Source organism: Balaenoptera ricei, chromosome 19, assembly GCF_028023285.1.
Source record: "Balaenoptera ricei isolate mBalRic1 chromosome 19, mBalRic1.hap2, whole genome shotgun sequence".
In the NCBI taxonomy this organism is placed as follows: Eukaryota; Metazoa; Chordata; class Mammalia; order Artiodactyla; family Balaenopteridae; genus Balaenoptera; species Balaenoptera ricei.
Genome location: NC_082657.1, coordinates 49,149,041 through 49,165,934, shown reverse-complemented (window position 1 = coordinate 49,165,934; position 16,894 = coordinate 49,149,041). Strand labels below are relative to the sequence as shown.

At 38.5% G+C, this 16,894-nt stretch overlaps 1 protein-coding gene across 3 annotated transcripts in view; it reads left to right on the top strand.

The window, feature by feature from the left end:
- IST1 (IST1 factor associated with ESCRT-III) overlaps nt 1–16,894 on the top strand; it is a 39,850-nt gene that overhangs the window by 780 nt on the left and 22,176 nt on the right. Inside the window, exon 1 of one of the 3 annotated variants that reach the window (XM_059905370.1) lies at nt 5,603–5,624. The exons of the other annotated variants lie outside the window; for them this stretch is intronic. The gene's annotated coding sequence lies outside the window, so the exon portion shown is untranslated. Of the gene's footprint in view, nt 1–5,602; nt 5,625–16,894 lie in introns of those variants that run through there. 3 annotated transcript variants of the gene reach the window in all.

The window sequence follows — 16,894 nt, the reverse complement described above, 5'->3', positions numbered from 1 at the left end:
CTTGAAACTCGACCTGTATAAAGTTTTACCAGGATCGGGACCGAAGAGCGTCTGGTTTAATGATTAGGTAATGGGAGAGACAGCTACTTCCACTCTCTGAAGTAGTAAGATTGAAATTAAGAGCTGGTCATAGTTTTTCTATTATGCTTGCGTATTCATTATTTTTTAACTTTTTATTACGAACATTGCAAACAGACAAAGGTAAAGACTAATGAATTCCCTCCTAATCCAGCTTCAACAACGATCAGTTCATGTCCAATCTTGTTTCGTTTATACCCCCGTTGTGTATTTATTTAATAAAGTAATGGTTGATATATATATGTTTCCTCCACCTCCCCCCTTCCCCCCTTTGACTCCTTTACCTACGGAGAAATTTCCACGGGAAATTTTGTTTTTACAACTTCCTTAGAACCTCATCTTCTGGGATAGGAGGACTTAGTAATATCCTTTTATTAGGGGATAAAAGATTGTTTTGAAACCTCAATGTTAGTATTACTTTTTTTTTTTTAATTTATTTTTGGCTGTTGGATCTTCGTTGCTGTGTGCGGGCTTTCTGTAGTTGCAGCGAGCAGGGGCTACTCTTCATTGTGGTGCGCGGGCTTCTCATTGCGGTGGCTTCTCGTTGCGGAGGCTTCTCGTTGCGGAGCACGGGCTCTAGGCGCATGGGCTTCAGTAGTTGTGGCACTTGGGCTCAGTAGTTGTGGCTCGCGGACTCTAGAGCGCAGGTTCAGTAGCTGTGGTGCACGGGCTTAGTTGCTCCGCGGCATGTGGGATCCTCCTGGACCAGGGCTCGAACCCGTGTCCCCTGCATTGGCAGGCGGATTCTTAACCACAGCGCCACCAGGGAAGCCCAGTATTACATTTTAAAGCCACCCAGTTTCTCAAGTTTTCTCGTTTTTAAGGTAGTGTTACTGTTCTGTCCAAATTGTTTTCCTTCTCCCTCTCTTCCTGTGCCTCTGGCTTCTCAGTGATAGGAGTTCCAGAATCCCCAACTCTAGTCTACTTAGTTTAAGCTCTCATTCCTTTAAAATCAGAATCAAGTCCCAATGATGTGTAGTCTCTTTTGACTTAAAAATAAAACTAGAAAAAAAAAAAATAGAAAAGAGTGCAGTCTAATGAAGTAATTTAAAATACAGGAAAAGTAGTATGCACATGAATACTAATTTCAGCATTATTTTATATGGCAAATATAAAAAGGTTGGGGAATGAATTAAAAATGATTACTCAGTGTGGTATTAGGCAGCCATTAAAATAAGGTTCTAAAGGCTGTAGCAGATATGCTGTTAAGTGATAAAAGGATTCACTAGTGATCAGAGTCCATCATTACAACTTTGTAAAAATATGCCTTAAGAGAAACTCTTGGTAAAAGTATACCCAAAGAGTTTTTTAATGTTACTTTTATTGAGAAACAAGATAAAGATCCTTTTATAATGCCTACACATTTCAGTATTTATAGCTCCTTCCAGAAAATCTTGATGGTCTCTGAATTCTGAAGCCTGTACTTTTCTTGTGAGTTGTACATGATGCTACTAGTTTTGTGGTCCTTTATTTTATTAGATTTTCAATCTTGATTAGTTTGGTCACTGGAGATTTGATTATAGTGTGAAAATATGTAAACTTGGCATTCTGTAAATGAAATGGTTTTAAGAATTGGGCTATATTATCTTGGAAATGCCTTCTAGCTTGCTTGTACTTTTATGTCACATCTTCATGTCCGCAATACCTAAATCATACCTAAATCTGTTTACATCACTTATTTTATAAGAAAGAAGTATTCAGGATAAATAAAATAATACATTTCAAATACAGAAGTTTTCCTATGTACTACAGAATATCATTCTATCCACTGTTGACTCTGTTGCCTCCCTTCACAGCTTGGTTCTTTTGGAGCTACAAGACTCTAAAGTTGGTTTCTTAGGACATGAGGGTCTGTTCTGCTATTTCTAGCTAAAGTTTTCAGGATTAGTGCCTCTGGGCAGCTTCACTAATTTGGGTAGCTGTTCTGAGCTGCAGCAGTCTTTCCCTTCTCCCCCCAAGTAACATGAGGAATGAGCCAATCCATGGTTTTACATTTTCCCTTATTCAGGATGGAGAGATTATCCAGTTTTAAAAGGCTCCGGGAGCTGAGTGATAAAAGAGGGACTAGATCAGTTTGTTGTTCCAATGTTAAGGTCTGGGGTAAAGTGAGGGATCGGAAAGAGCCAAGAAGGGAACATGAGGTTGCTGACCAGTGTGTGACATAATGGTGTTACACTAATAAAAATAGTAGAATACTGAGAACTAGATTTGCAATCACTGGTTCATAATCGTTTTATAAGGTTTATGTTATAGTTGTTTATGTATCTTATAGTTGTTTTTGTGTCAGTTGTCCCCATTAGATTGTGAACTCCTTGAAACACCAGGGTCACATCTTACTTAAATGTCCTTGTCTCTGTTGGCTTAGCACAGTACTTGATAGAATAGCACTCAACAAATGTTTGGTGAGTGGATGAATGACAGTAAAAATGTTGAGGCACAAAATGATCTTGGAATAACCTCTAAATCAGAAGAGAATTTTAAATTAGGTATTGGACGATATTAGTATGTGGTAATGTGTATATGTTTGTTTTATGTGTATAAGTGTTTGTATATGTATAAAACAGTAACTGTTGACCAGAATAGTTTATTAACTTTTAGGTTATTCCTAAAATTAATATTCCTAATCATGCAAGATACAAAGTTTACGGTAGTTAGCTTTGGAAACACAGGTTCAAATCCTGAAATGTGGGAATTCCCTGGAGGTCCAGTGATAAGGACTTGGCACTTTCACTGCTGGGGCCCAGGTTCCGTCCCTGGTCAGGGAACTAAGATCCCTGCAAGCTGTGCTGCATGGCCCCCCCCAAAAAAATCCTGAAATGGTAATTAAATTGATCTTTTGTATTAGGTAAGTTTTGGGTCTAATGATTTTTAAAATATATTGGTAATTATTTAGGACCTGTGCCCCCTGCATTGGAAGCACGGAGTCTTAACCACTGGGCAACCAGGGAAGTCCAGGAATCTAATTTCTTTCTTTTTTTTTTTTAAACATCTTTATTGAAGTATAATTGCCTTACAATGGTGTGTTAGCTTCTGCTTTATAACAAAGTGAATCAGTCATACATATACAATATGTTCCCATCTCTCTTCCCTCATGCACAGGAATCTAATTTCTGAAAGCTGAAAATCCTCAGAACTCAAGTTGACAAAGTGTTTTGGCAAATTATTTTCCTTTCCTTAAATCTAAAACAAAACTAGATTCTGTAAGTTTGTGAAATTCAAAAAAACAATGTTATTTTTAGTTAAATTTCCACTAATTAACATAATGAATGAGTGACAGCTTTGTACTAAGTACTGTAATGCAGTGTGAGAATAACAGTGGAACCTCAGAAATAGTGTTTGCCTTGAAGAAGAGCTATACTGATTATATACAGTTGAAATCCTCCAATGAGGTCAAAACAGTTAATGAAAAAAGTTAAAGCAGGGGAAGAGAGATACAAAGCATACCTTTAACTTTTTATTTTAACCTAAGACACATACAAAATTCCATTTAATAATGGAGCGTAACCTTTAAAAATTGTGAATCACTGTATTGTATAACAATCAATATTATAACTTATGTAATATTGTACATCAGCTATTCAGTTTTTAAGTTTTATTTATCAGCTGATCTTTAGATTATTAGACTTTTTCTTTGAGTATGGGTCTTTTTTTTTTTTTTTTTAATTTCTGGCTGCGTTGGATCTTCGTTGTTGCGCTCGGGCCTTCTCTAGTTGGCGGCGAGCGGGGGCCACTCCTCGTTGCGGTGCGCGGGCTTCTCATTGCAGTGGCTTCTCTTGTTGCGGAGCACCGGCTCTAGGCGTGCAGGCTTCAGTAGTTGTACCATGCAAGCTCAGTAGTTGTGGCTCGCAGGCTCTAGAGCGCAGGCTCAGTAGTTGTGGTGCACAGGTCCAGTTGCTCCGTGGCATGTGGGATCTTCCCGGACCAGGGCTCGAACCCGTGTCTCCTGCATTGGCAGGTGGATTCTTAACCACTGCGTCACCAGAGAAGCCCAGAGTATGGGTCTGTTGACTAGAGTATATTTTATTTTACTTTATTTTATTTATTTTTTGGCCACACCCCTTGGCTTGTGGGATCTCAGTTCCCCAACCAGGCATCAAACCTGGGCCACAGCAGTGAAAGTCCGGAATCCTAACCACTGGACCACCAGGGAACTCCCTAGAGTTTTCTTTCTTTTTTTTTTTTTTTTAAATTTATTTATTTAATTTATTTTTGGCTGTGTCATGTCTTAGTTGCAGCAGGCAGGATCTTTGTTGAGGCATTTGGGATCTTTTGTTGCAGTGCGCAGGCTTCTCTCTAGTTGCGGTGTGCTGGTTTTCTCTTCTCTAGTTGTGGCCTGCAGGTTCCATAGCGTGTGGGTTCTGTAGTTTGCGGCACACAGGCTCTCTCGTTGAGGCATGTGAGCTCAGTAGTTGTGGTGCGCAGGTTTAGTTGCCCCGCGGCATGTGGGATTCTAGTTCCCCAACCAGGGATCGAACCCGCGTCCTCTGCATTGGAAGGTGGATTCTTCACCACTGGACCACCAGGGAAGTCCCCTAGAGTTTTTTTTAAACTAATGTTTATATGGTGCTTATTGTGTACGTATGTTCTAGGCACTGTTCTAAATGCCACAATTTTTTTTTTTTTTTTGGCCATACCGCAAGGCTTGCGGGATATTAGTTCCCCAACCAGGGATTGATCCCAGGCCCTCGCCAGTGAAAGCACGGAGTCCTAACCACTGGACAACCGGGGAATTCCCTAAACTCCACAGATTTTCATTTAATCCTCATACCAGCCTTTTGAGGTGTGAGGGTTCATATAAATATTTGTGCTAATTTTCCTTAAATGTTTGACAGAGAAGCTACCTGGGCCTGGATTTTCTTCTGGAATGGTTCCTAATTTTATATTCAATTTTTGTAATGTTTAAGGGCAATTACATTTTCGATTTCTTTGTGTAAGTTTTTTTTTTTTTTTTAATTGAAGTATAGTTGATTTACAGTGTTGTGTTAGCTTTGGATGTACAGCAAAGTGATTAAGTTATACATGTATATCTCTTCTTTTTCAGATTTTTTTCCGTTATAGGTTATTACAAGATGTTGAATATAGTTTCTCTTTGTGTCAATTTTGGTAAATTGCATTTCTAACAGATTTGTCCATTTTGTCTCATGGTTGAATTTATAGGTGTAGATTAGTAATAATGTTCCCTTCTAATATTTGTAGGATCTGTAATGATATCCGTCTCTTTTCGTACTGACACTGGTAATTTGTGTCTCCTCTCTCTCTCTCTCTCTCCCTCCCCCTCTCTCCCTCCTTCCCTCCTTCCTCTTTTCAAAAGAACCTGCATTTGGTTTTATTGATTTTCCTCTTTTCTGTTTCATTGGTTTTTGCCTTGTTTTTATTGTTTCCTTCTGCTTGCTTTGGGTTAGTTTTGCTCTTTTTGTCGTTACTTGTGGTGGAAGCTTAGATTACTAATTTGAGACCTACCTTCTTTTTTAATATAAATTTATTTATTTATTTATTTTCAGCTGCGTTGGGTCTTCGTCGCTGCGCTCGGACTTTCTCTGGTTGCGGTGAGCAGGGGCTACTCTTCGTTGCCCTGCGCGGGCTTCTCATTGTGGTGGCTTCTCTTGTTGCGGAGCACGGGCTCTAGGTGCGCAGGCTTCAGTAGTCGTGGCACGCGGGCTCTAGAGTGCAGGCTCAGTAGTTGCTCCGTGGCATGTGGGATCTTCCCGGACCAGGGCTCGAACCCGTGTTCCTCCATTGGCAGGTGAATTCTTAATCACTGCACCGCCAGGGAAGTCCCGAGACTTTTCTTCTTTCCTAATGTAAACATTTAGAGTTGTAAATTTTGCCCTAAGCACTGCTTTAGCTTCAACCACAAATTTGGTGTTATATTTTAATTTTCATTTTCTTGCAGTTTAAACCTTTAAAAATAATTTCCACTTAAAGCTTCCTCTTTAACATGGATTATTTAGAAGTAATGGTGTTTAATTTCCAAGTGTTTGGAGATTTTGTTATCTTTCTTGTTACTGATTTTTGGTTAATTTCCATTGCAGTTAAAGAATATACTTTGGGTGACTTAAGTTCTGTTTAATTTGTTAAGGTTTGTTTTGTACCTCAGGATATGGTCTATATTCATGAACGTTCCCTGTGCTTTGCTGTGTTGAGTGGAGTGTTCTATATAAATGTCAGTAAGATACAATTGGTGTTCACTTCTTCTATATCCTGATATTCTGTCTACTAGTTTGATGAATTACAGAGGGAAGTACAGTTGAAGGCTCCAACTACAATTAGGGATTTGTTTCTTTGTCCTGTCCTGTCTTCTTGTATTTTGAAGCTCCATTGTTCTGTGAATTCACTATTAGTATTGTTACATTTTCTTCGTGAATTCACCCTTTAATGATTATATAATATTCCTTTGTATCCCTGGCTATTCTTGCTGAAGTCTACTTTGTTTAACAATATAGCCCCTTCAGCTTTTTTTTTTAAGTTGAGGTATAATTGATGTATAACATTTTATTAGTTTCAGGTGTACAACATGATTTGATATTTGTATGTATTGTGAAATGATCACAACAGTAAGTCTAGTTAACATCTATCACCATACCGAGTTACAATTCTTTCTCTTTTGATGAGAACTTTTAAGATTTATTCTCTTGGGACTTCCCTTGCAGTCCAGTGGTTAAGACTCTACGCTTCCACTGCAGGAAGCGTGGGTTCAATTCCTGGTCAGGGAACTAAGATCCCATATCCCACATGCCATGCGGCACAGCCAGAAAATTAAAAAATAATAAAAAAAAAAGATTTATTTTCTTAGCAACTTTCAAATATGCAGTACAGTATTAACCATAGTCACTACACCACATTGTACATTACATCCCATGACTCATTTATTTTATAACTGGAAGTTTGTAACGAAATGGGTAGAGGGGGTCGAAAGGTACAGCTTTCAGCTTTCTTTTGAGTAGTGTTTGGGTGATCTACTTTTTTCATCCTTTACTTTTTTTTTTTTTAACATCTTTATTGGAGTATAATTGCTTTACAATGGTGTGTCAGTTTCTGCTTTATAACAAAGTGAATCAGTTATACATATACATATGTTCCCATATCTCTTCCCACTTGTGTCTCCCTCCCTCCCACCCTCCCTATCCCACCCCTCTAGGTGGTCACAAAGCACCGAGCTGATCTCCCTGTGCTATGTGGCTGCTTCCCACTAGCTATCTATTTTACATTTGGTAGTGTATATATGTCCGTGCCACTCTCTCACCCTGTCACATCTTACCCTTCCCCCTCCCCGTATCCTCAAGTCCATTCTCTAGTAGGTCTGTGTCTTTATTCCCGTCTTGCCACTAGGTTCTTCATGACTTTTTTTTTTTCCCTTAGATTCCATATGTATGTGTTAGCATACTGTATTTGTTTTTCTTTTTCTGACTTATTTCACTCTGTATGACAGACTCTAACTCCATTCACCTCACTACAAATACCTCCATTTTGTTTCTTTTTTTGGCTGAGTAATATTCCATTGTATATATGTGCCACATCTTCTTTATCCATTCTTCCGATGATGGCCACTTAGGTTGCTTCCATGTCCTGGCTATTGTAAATAGAGCTGCAATGAACATTTTGGTACATGACTCTTTTTGAATTATGGTTTTCTCAGGGTATATGCCCAGTAGTGGGATTGCTGGGTCATATGGTAGTTCTATTTTTAGTTTTTTAAGGAACCTCCATACTGTTCTCCATAGTGGCTGTATCAATTTACATTCCCACCAGCAGTGCAAGAGTGTTCCCTTTTCTCCACACCCTCTCTAGCATTTATTGTTTCTAGATTTTTTGATGATGGTCATTCTGACTGGTATGAGATGATATCTCATTGTAGTTTTGATTTGCATTTCTCTAATGATTAATGATGTTGAGCATTCTTTCATGTGTTTGTTGGCAATCTGTATATCTTCTTTGGAGAAATGTCTGTTTAGGTCTTCTGCCCATTTTTGGATTGGGTTGTTTGTTTTTTTGTTATTGAGCTGCATGAGCTGCTTGTAAATCTTGGAGATTAATCCTTTGTCAGTTGCTTCATTTGCAAATATTTTCTCCCATTCTGAGGGTTGTCCTTTGGTCTTGTTTATGGTTTCCTTTGCTGTGCAAAAGCTTTTAAGTTTCATTAGGTCCCATTTGTTTATTTTTGTTTTTATTTCCATTTCTCTAGGAGGTGGGTCAAAAAGGATCTTGCTGGGATTTATGTCATAGAGTGTTCCGCCTATGTTTTCCTCTAAGAGTTTGATAGTGTCTGGCCTTACATTTAGATCTTTAATCCATTTTGAGTTTTTTTTTTTTTTTTTTTTTTTTTTTTTTTTTAAATTTTATTTATTTATTTATGGCTGTGCTGGGTCTTCGTTTCTGTGCGAGGGCTTTCTCCAGCTGCGGCAAGCGGGGGCCACTCCTCATCGCGGTGCGCGGGCCTCTCTTGTTGCGGAGCACAGGCTCCAGACGCCCAGGCTCAGCAGCTGTGGCTCACGGGCCCAGCCGCTCCGCGGCATGTGGGATCTTCCCAGACCAGGGCTCGAACCCGTGTCCCCTGCATCGGCAGGCAGACTCTCAACCACTGCGCCACCAGGGAAGCCCTTGAGTTTATTTTTGTGTATGGTGTTAGGGAGTGTTCTAATTTCATACTTTTACATGTACCTGTCCAGTTTTCCCAGCACCACTTATTGAAGAGGCTGTCTTTTCTCCACTGTATATGCTTGCCTCCTTTATCAAAGATAAGGTGACCATATGTGCGTGGGTTTACCTCTGGGCTTTCCATCCTGTTCCATTGATCTATGTTTCTGTTTTTGTGCCAGTACCAAACTGTCTTGATTACTGTAGCTTTGTAATGTAGTCTGAAGTCAGGGAGCCTGATGCCTCCAGCTCCATTTTTCGTTCTCAAGATTGCTTTGGCTATTCAGGGTCTTCTGTGTTTCCATACAAATTGTGAAATTTTTTGTTCTAGTTCTGTGAAAAATGCCATTGGTAGTTTGATAGGGATTGCATTGAATCTGTAGATTGCTTTGGGTAGTAGAGTCATTTTCACAATGTTGATTCTTCCAATCCAAGAACATGGTATATCTCTATCTATTTGTATCATCTTTAATTTCTTTCATCAGTGTCTTATGATTTTCTGCATACAGGTCTTTTGTCTCCTTAGGTAGGTTTATTCCTAGATATTTTATTCTTTTTGTTGCAATGGTAAATGGGAGTGTTAATTTCACTTTCAGATTTTTCATCATTAGTGTATAGGAATGCAAGAGATTTCTGTGTATTAATTTTGTATCCTGCTACTTTACCAAATTCATTGATTAGCTCTAGTAGTTTTCTGATAGCATTTTTAGGATTCTGTATGTATAGTATCATGTCATCTGCAAACAGTGACAGCTTTACTTCTTTGTTTCCAATTTGGATTCCTTTTATTTCTTTTTCTTCTCTGATTGCTGTGGCTAACACTTCCAAAACTATGTTGAATAATAGTGGTGAGAGTGGGCAACCTTGTCTTGTTCCTGATCTTAGTGGAAATGGTTTCAGTTTTTCACCATTGAGGACAATGTTGGCTGTGCGTTTGTCATATATGGCCTTTATTATGTTGAGGAAAGTTCCCTCTATGCCTACTTTCTGCAGGGCTTTTATCATAAATGGGTGTTGAATTTTGTCGAAAGCGTTCTCTGCATCTGTTGAGATGATCATATGGTTTTTCTCCTTCAATTTGTTAATATGGTGTATCACGTTGATTGATTTGCATATATTGAAGAATCCTTGCATTACTGGAATAAACCCCACTTGATCATGGTGTATGATCCTTTTAATGTGCTGTTGGATTCTGTTTGCGAGTATTTTGTTGAGGATTTTTGCAGCTATGTTCATCAGTGATATTGGCCTGTAGTTTTCTTTCTTTGTGACATCTTTGTCTGGTTTTGGTATCAGGGTGATGGTGGCCTCGTAGAATGAGTTGGGGAGTGTTCCTCCATCTGCAATATTTTGAAAGAGTTTGAGAAGGATGGGTGTTAGCTCTTCTCTAAATGTTTGATAGAATTCGCCTGTGAAGCCATCTGGTCCTGGGCTTTTGTTTGTTGCAAGATTTTTTTTTTTTTTTTTTTTTTTTTTTTTTTTTTTTTTTTTAGTATTAGTTGTTTTGTTTGTTTTTTTATACTGCAGGTTCTTATTAGGCATCAATTTTATACACATCAGTGTATACATGTCAATCCCAATTGCCCAATTCAGCACACCACCATCCCCACCTCACCGCAGTTTTCCCCCCTTGGTGTCCATATGTCCATTCTCTACATCTGTGTCTCAACTTCTGCCCTGCAAACTGGCTCATCTGTACCATTTTTCTAGGTTCCACATACATGCATTAATATACGATATTTGTTTTTCTCTTTCTGACTTACTTCACTCTGTATGACAGTCTCTAGATCCATCCACGTCTCAACAAATGACTCAATTTCGTTCCTTTTTATGGCTGAGTAATATTCCATTGTATATATGTACCACAACTTCTTTATCCATTCGTCTGTTGATGGGCATTTAGGTTGTTTCCATGACCTGGCTATTGTAAATAGTGCTGCAATGAACATTCGGGTGCATGTGTCTTTTTGAATTACGGTTTTCTCTGGGTATATGCCCAGTAGTGGGATTGCTGGGTCATATGGTAATTCTATTTTTAGTTTTTTAAGGAACCTCCATATTGTTCTCCATAGTGGCTGTATCAATTTACATTCCCACCAACAGTGCAAGAGGGTTCCCTTTTCTCCACACCCTCTCCAGCATTTGTTGTTTGTAGATTTTCTGATGATGCCCATTCTAACAGGAGTGAGGTGATACCTCATTGTAGTTTTGATTTGCATTTCCCTAATAATTAGTGATGTTGAGCATCTTTTCATGTGCTTCGTGGCCGTCTGTATGTCTTCTTTGGAGAAATGTCTATTTAGGTCTTCTGCCCATTTTTGGATTGGGGTGTTTGTTTCTTTGATATTGAGCTGAATGAGCTGTTTATATATTTTGGAGATTAATCCTTTGTCCGTTGATTCATTTGCAAATATTTTCTCCCATTCTGAGGGTTGTCTTTTCGTCTTGTTTATTGTTTCCTTTGCTGTGCAAAAGCTTTGAAGTTTCATTAGGTCCCACTTGTTTATTTTTGTTTTTATTTCCATTACTCTAGGAGGTGGATCAAAAAAGATCTTGCTGTGATTTATGTCAAAGAGTGTTCTTCCTATGTTTTTCTCTAAGAGTTTTATAGTGTCCAGTCTTATATTTAGGTCTCTAATCCATTTTGAGTTTATTTTTGTGTATGGTGTTAGGGAGTATTCTAATTTCATTCTTTTACATGTAGCTGTCCAGTTTTCCCAGCACCACTTATTGAAGAGACTGTCTTTTCTCCATTGTATATCTTTGCCTCCTTTGTCATAGATTAGTTGACCATAGGTGCGTGGGTTAATCTCTGGGCTTTCTATCTTGTTCCATTGATCTATGTTTCTGTTTTTGTGCCAGTACCATATTGTCTTGATTACCGTAGCTTTGTAGTATAGTCTGAAGTCAGGGAGTCTGATTCCTCCAGCTCCATTTTTTTGCCTCAAGACAGCTTTGGCTATTCGGGGTCTTTTGTGTCTCCATACAAATTTTAAGATGATTTGTTCTAGCTCCGTAAAAAATGCCATTGGTAATTTGATAGGGATTGCATTGAATCTGTAGATTGCTTTGGGTAGTATACTCATTTTCACAATGTTGATTCTTCCAATCCAAGAACATGGTATATCTCTCCATCTGTTGGTATCATCTTTAATTTCTTTCATCAGTGTCTTATAGTTTTCTGCATACAGGTCTTTTGTCTCCCTAGGTAGGTTTATTCCTAGGTATTTTATTCTTTTTGTTGCAATGGTAAATGGGAGTGTTTCCATAATTTCTCTTTCAGATTTTTCATCATTAGTGTATAGGAATGCAAGAGATTTCTGTGCATTAATTTTGTACCCTGCAACTTTACCATATTCATTAATTAGCTCTAGCAGTTTTCTGGTGGCAGTTTTAGGATTCTCTATGTATAGTATCATGTCATCCGCAAACAGTGACAGTTTTACTTCTTCTTTTCCAATTTGTATTCCTTTTATTTCTTTTTCTTCTCTGATTGCCGTGGCTAGGACTTCCAGAACTATGTTGAATAATAGTGGTGAGAGTGGACATCCTTGTCTCGTTCCTGATCTTAGAGGAAATGCTTTCAGTTTTTCACCATTGAGAATGATGCTTGCTGTGGGTTTGTCATATATGGCCTTTATTATGTTGAGGTAGGTTCCCTCTATGCCCACTTTCTGGAGAGTTTTTATCAGAAATGGGTGTTGAATTTTGTCAAAAGCTTTTTCTGCATCTATTGAGATGATCATATGGTTTTTATTCTTCAATTTGTTAATATGGTGTATCACATTGATTGATTTGCGTATATTGAAGAATCCTTGCATCCCTGGGATAAATCCCACTTGATCGTGGTGTATGATCCTTTTAATGTGTTGTTGGATTCTGTTTGCTAGTATTTTGTTGAGGATTTTTGCATCTATATTCATCAGTGATATTGGTCTGTAATTTTCTTTTTTTGTAGTGTCTTTGTCTGGTTTTGGTATCAGGGTGATGGTGGCCTCATAGAATGAGTTTGGGAGTGTTCCTTCCTCTGCAATTTTTTGGAAGAGTTTGAGAAGGATGGGTGTTAGCTCTTCTCTAAATGTTTGATAGAATTCGCCTGTGAAGCCATCTGGTCCTGGGCTTTTGTTTGTTGCAAGATTTTTAATCACAGTTTCAATTTCATTACTTGTGATTGGTCTGTTCATATTTTCTATTTCTTCCTGGTTCAGTCTCAGCACGTTGTGCATTTCTAAGAATATGTCCATTTCTTCCAGGTTGTCCATTTTATTGGCATAGAGTTGCTTGTAGTAATCTCTCATGATCGTTTGTATTTCTGCAGTGTCAGTGGTTACTTTTTCATTTCTAATTCTATTGATTTGAGTCTTCTCCCTTTTTCTCTTGATGAGTCTGGCTAATGGTTTATCAATTTTGTTTATCTTCTCAAAGAACCAGCTTTTAGTTTTATTGATCTTTGCTATTGTTTCCTTCCTTCCTTTATTTATTTATTTATTTATTTAAATTAATTTATTTTATTTTATTTATTTTTGGCTGTGTTGGGTCTTCATTTCTGTGCGAGGGCTTTCTCCAGGTACGGCAAGTGGGGGCCACTCTTCATCGCGGTGCGCGGGCCTCTCACTATCGCGGCCTCTCTAGTTGCGGAGCACAGGCTCCAGACGCGCAGGCTCAGTAGTTGTGGCTCACGGGCCTTGTTGCTCCGCGGCATGTGGGATCTTCCCAGACCAGGGCTCGAACCCGTGTCCCCTGCATTGGCAGGCAGATTCTCAACCACTGCGCCACCAGGGAAGCCCTCCTTCATTTATTTTTGATCTGATCTTTATGATTTCTTTCCTTCTGCTAGCTTTGGGGTTTTTTTGTTCTTCTGTCTCTAATTGCTTTAGGTGCAAGATTAGGTTGTTTATTCGAGGTGTTTCCTGTTTCTTGATGTAGGCTTTTATTGCTATAAACTTCCCTCTTAGAACTGCTTTTGCTGCATCCCATCGGTTTTGGGTCATCGTGTCTCCACTGTCATTTGTTTCTAGGTATTTTTTGATTTCCCCTTTGATTTCTTCAGTGATCACTTCGTTATTAAGTAGTGTATTGTGTAGCCTCCATGTGTTTGTATTTTTTACAGATCTTTTCCTGTAATTGATATCTAGTCTCATAAGGTTGTGGTCAGAAAAGATACTTGATACGATTTCAATTTTCTTAAATTTACCAAGGCTTGATTTGTGACCCAAGATATGATCTATCCTGGAGAATGTTCCATGAGCACTTGAGAAAAATGTGTATTCTGTTGTTTTTGGGTGGAATGTCCTATAAATATCAATTAAATCCATCTTGTTTAATGTATATATTTTTTAAAAAATTTATTTATTTATTTTTATTTTTGGCTGTGTTGGGTCTTCGTTTCTGTGCGAGGGCTTTCTCCAGTTGCGGCGAGCGGGGGCCACTCTTCATCGCGGTGCGCGGGCCTCTCACTGTCGCAGCTTCTCCCGTTGCGGAGCACAGGCTCCAGACACGCAGGCTCAGTAGTTGTGGCTCATGGGCTTAGTTGCTCTGCGGCATGTGGGATCTTCCCAGACCAGGGCTCGAACCCGTGTCCCCTGCATTGGCAGGCAGATTCCTAACCACTGCGCCACCAGGGAAGCCCTAATGTATCATTTAAAGCTTGTGTTTCCTTATTTATTTTCATTTTGGATGATCTGTCCTTTGGTGAAAGTGGGGTGTTAAAGTCCCCTACTGTGATTGTGTTACTGTCGATTTCCCCTTTTATGGCTGTTAGTATTTGTCTTATGTTTTGAGGTGCTCCTATGTTGGGTGCATAAATACTTAAATTGTTATACCTTCTTCTTGGATCGATCCCTTGATCGTTATATAGTGTCCTTCTTTGTTTCTTGTAATAGTCTTTATTTTAAAGTCTATTTTGTCTGATACGAGAATTGCTACTCCAGCTTTCTTTTGATTTCCATTTGCATGGAATATTTTTTTCCATCCCCTCACTTTCAGTCTGTCTGTGTTCCTAGGTGTGAAGTGGGTCTCTTGTAGACAGCATATATATGGGTCTTGTTTTTGTATCCATTCAGCCAGTTTGTGTCTTTTGGTGGGAGCATTTAATCCATTTACATTTAAGGTAATTATCGATATGTATGTTCCTATTCCCATTTTCTTAAATGTTTTGGGTTTGTTATTGTAGGTGTTTTCCTTTTCTTGTGTTTCTTGCCTAGAGAAGTTCCTTTAGAATTTGTTGTAAAGCTGGTTTGGTGGTGCTGAACTCTCTCAGCTTTTGCTTGTCTGTAAAGGTTTTAATTTCTCCATCAAATCTGAATGAGATCAGTGCTGGGTAGAGTAATCTTGGTTTTAGGTTTTTCTCCTTCGTCACTTTAAATATGTCCTGCCACTCCCTTCTGGCTTGCAGAGTTTCTGCTCAAAGATCAGCTGTTAACTTTATGGGGATTCCCTTATGTGTTGTTATTTTTCCCTTGCTGCTTTTAATATTTGTTCTTTGTATTTAATTTTTGATAGTTTGATTAATATGTGTCTTGGCGTGTTTCTCCTTGGATTTATCCTGTATGGGACTGTCTGTGCTTCCAGGACTTGATTAACTATTTCGTTTCCCATATTAGGGAAGTTTTCAACTATAATCTCTTCAAATATTTTCTCAGTCCCTTTCTTTTTCTCTTCTTCTTCTGGGACCCCTGTAATTCGAATGTTGGTGCGTTTAATGTTGTCCCAGAGGTCTCTGAGACTGTCCTCAGTTCTTTTCATTCTTTTTTCTTTATTCTGCTCTGCAGTAGTTATTTCCACTATTTTATCTTCCAGGTCACTTGTCCGTTCTTCTGCCTCAGTTATTCTGCTATTGATCCCTTCTAGAGTATTTTTAATTTCATTTATTGTGTTTTTCATTGTTGCTTGGTTCCTCTTTAGTTCTTCTACGTCCTTGTTAAATGTTTCTTGTATTTTGTCTATTGTATTTCCAAGATTTTGGATCATCTTTACTATCATTATTCTGAATTCTTTTTCAGGTAGACTGCCTATTTCCTCTTCATTTGTTAGGTCTGGTGTGTTTTGACCCTGCTCCTTCATCTGCTGTGTGTTTTTCTGTCTTCTCATTTTGCTTATCTCACTGTGTTTGTGGTCTCCTTTTCACAGGCTGCAGGTTCGTAGTTCCCGTTGTTTTTGGTATCTGTCCCCAGTGGCTAAGGTTGGTTCAGTGGGTTGTGTAGGCTTCCTGGTGGAGAGGACTAGTGCCTGTGTTCTGGTGGATGAGGCTGGATCTTGTCTTTCTGGTGGGCACGTCCACGTCTGGTGGTGTGTTTTGGGGTGTCTGTGGCCTTATTATGATTTTAGGCAGCCTCTCTGCTAATGGATGGGGCTGTGTTCCTGTCTTGCTAGTTGTTTGGCATAGGGTGTCCAGCACTGTAGCTTGCTGGTCGTTGAGTGAAGCTGGGTCTTGATGTTGAGATGGAGATCTCTGAGAGATTTTCGCCGTTTGGTATTACGTGGAGCTGGGAGGTCTCTTGTGGACTATTGTCTTGAAGTTGGCTCTCCCACCTCAGAGGCACAGCCCTGATGCCTGGCTGGAGCACCAAGAGCCTTTCATCCACACGGCTCAGGATAAAAGGGAGAAAAAATAGAAAGAAAAAGGATAAAATAAAATAAAATAAAATAAAGCTATTATAATGAAAAATAAAAAAATTAAGAAAAAAATTTTTTTAAGTTTTTAAAATAAATTTATTAATTTTTTAAAATACACAAATTAAGAAAATTTATTAAGAGAAAAATTTTTAAGTTTTTGAAATAAGAAAAAAATTATTTAAAAATTTATTAAAAAAATTTTTAAAAATTTTTTAAAATAAAAAATAAGAAAATTATTAAGAAAAAATTTATTACGAAAAAAAAATTTTTTAAGTTAAAAAAACAAAAAAAAAACGGACGGACCGAACCCTAGGACTAATGGTGAAAGCAAAGCTATACAGACAAAATCTCACCCAGAAGCATACACATATGCACTCACAAAAAGAGGAAAAGGGGAAAAATTAATATATCCTGCTCCCAAAGTTCACCTCCTGAATTTGGGATGATTCGTTGTCTATTCAGGTATTCAACAGATGCAGGCACATCAAGTTGTTTGTGGAGCTTTAATCTGCTGCTTCTGAGGCTGCTGGGAGAAATTTCCCTTTCTTTTCTTTGTTCGTACAGCTCC